This window comes from Bombus huntii, chromosome 16 (assembly GCF_024542735.1).
Source record: "Bombus huntii isolate Logan2020A chromosome 16, iyBomHunt1.1, whole genome shotgun sequence".
NCBI lineage: Eukaryota > Metazoa > Arthropoda > Insecta > Hymenoptera > Apidae > Bombus > Bombus huntii.
In genome coordinates this window covers 7,590,558-7,592,573 of record NC_066253.1, presented here as the reverse complement: position 1 = coordinate 7,592,573, position 2,016 = coordinate 7,590,558, and positions in this window count along the sequence as shown.

Below are 2,016 nucleotides of genomic sequence, written 5' to 3'. Positions count from 1 at the left end.
GTCGGTAATTTCTGCGACCGTATTCGCATTCTTATCAACGGAACTCAAATTGTACTGAAGGACAAATACGGGAAGATCACGAATGAGAGCATTAAACCGCTAGCAGATAGCGCAATAGATACGTTCATTCGTGGATTACCGGACCTGGAGACTGTCATAGACACGCGGATGCCAAGTGAATCCATTTTCCTTTCTTTTCTATCTGGGTACCAAGCCATAAATCTCATCCACACTTACAACCCACCATACTTACCATCACATTTCCTATAATTATATAATTACTATCTTTAATAATATCCTTATATTTTATTACTAATACCTTTCGTTCCTTTAAATAGAATTTATTTAACATTAATCACTTTCCATATAGTATCCCTGTAATTACAAAATTCCAACCGTATTAGTTTTTACTAATATATTTTCAGATTATAATTACTACCTAATAGCATTCTATTCCATTATCCACATATTTTACAACTACATATTTCTTATATTCATATTTATATTTATATTCTATATACCAACTATATTTCAATCCTAATTTTACAATTTATGATCAATAGTCAAATGAAAAACTCACATATATTTTCTAAATGTATCTTTCTTTATTCTTTAATCTCCTAAAACCCAAATAAATCCATTCTTCTACCATCCACAAAATTATATTATCTTACGTAGTAACTATTATTATTTTATACTCTCTTTTTATTCCCTTCTTACTTCTTTCAACTTTCACACATCTAACCTACAATCTTTTTACATACTTTACAATTTCCACAAAACTAACCCATGTTTCCGCAAACTCCTACACTAAATCAACATCGCTACTATGTTCCATTCTTAATCTTTCACACATCTAGATTTCGTATGCCCTTATTTTATTTACGCATCTCTACTATGCAATTCGCCTTCTCGCCATTTCCTCATTATCAGCGATTAAACGCTTTTTTCCTTCTTCTTTAGTCCTCCTGCTTATTCGTCGTTATTCGCCACAGTCCACTTCTCCAGCTGCAACACTTATGTTCGTTGGCAATTTTTAGCAAAGGAAACAAACCAGTATAATGTATAACCAATATGACAACTAGAATATATTTACCTTAATCTACGATCAACATACTTTTACGTTAAACTTCCAGATACAGCTATCTTACACAACTTCGACCACGTAAAACTCTGCAACTATGGAACACGCACTTGTCAGATGGCCGAGTCAACGCGGACAAGATATCGGTCATGAACTACGTAGCGTTCAGTTCGACCATTCCGTCCAATAAACTATTCTATTTCTATTTTCGAATAAATTTAACCCGTATAAAAGATTCAATGTATTTTCCTTCTTAAGCTATCGTGTCGAAATAGTCTTATTTCCTTATCTTCCATATAGTTCTAGTATCGTCTTACTTAGTCTAGCTCCTGTCATCTTCTATTTTTTTCTTTCTATTTATATCTTGTTTCTTCATTATTCGTTTTCTTTGGTACAAAGCAGCGAATATAAAAATTATAAAATTGTAAAATATAAACTGTATCGTGTATTTTGTATTCGTTATTACATTCTCCAATAAAACACTAACTAGCCTAATAACTACACCGATGACCATTTGCGTGCAGATTGGCAGCAGAATGTAACAAACTCTGCGCAGCGTAATTAGACGGCAGGAAGGCCGCAGAAATCCAGCAGATCCTGCACAACTTCAGCCATTTAAATCGCGCATATACTGTCATTTAAATATGCCCATTAACTGTTATTACTATTAATATCATTGTAGGCAAATAAATAATTTTCGTACTACTTTTTTCTATTATTAATAGATATATATTTATTGTTTTATACCATACATTTATGTACTAACATAAATTTATGTTAAGCACCCAATGCCTCATCAGGGATTTATTCAGGGAAGGCATTTATGCCTTGCATAAAGAACTTCGAAAGGCCGTTTGTTAAAAATACGCATAAAAACGTAAAAAAGCGAGTAGTTCTTTCATGTGTAGAAAGAGACATGATGATTTTACACA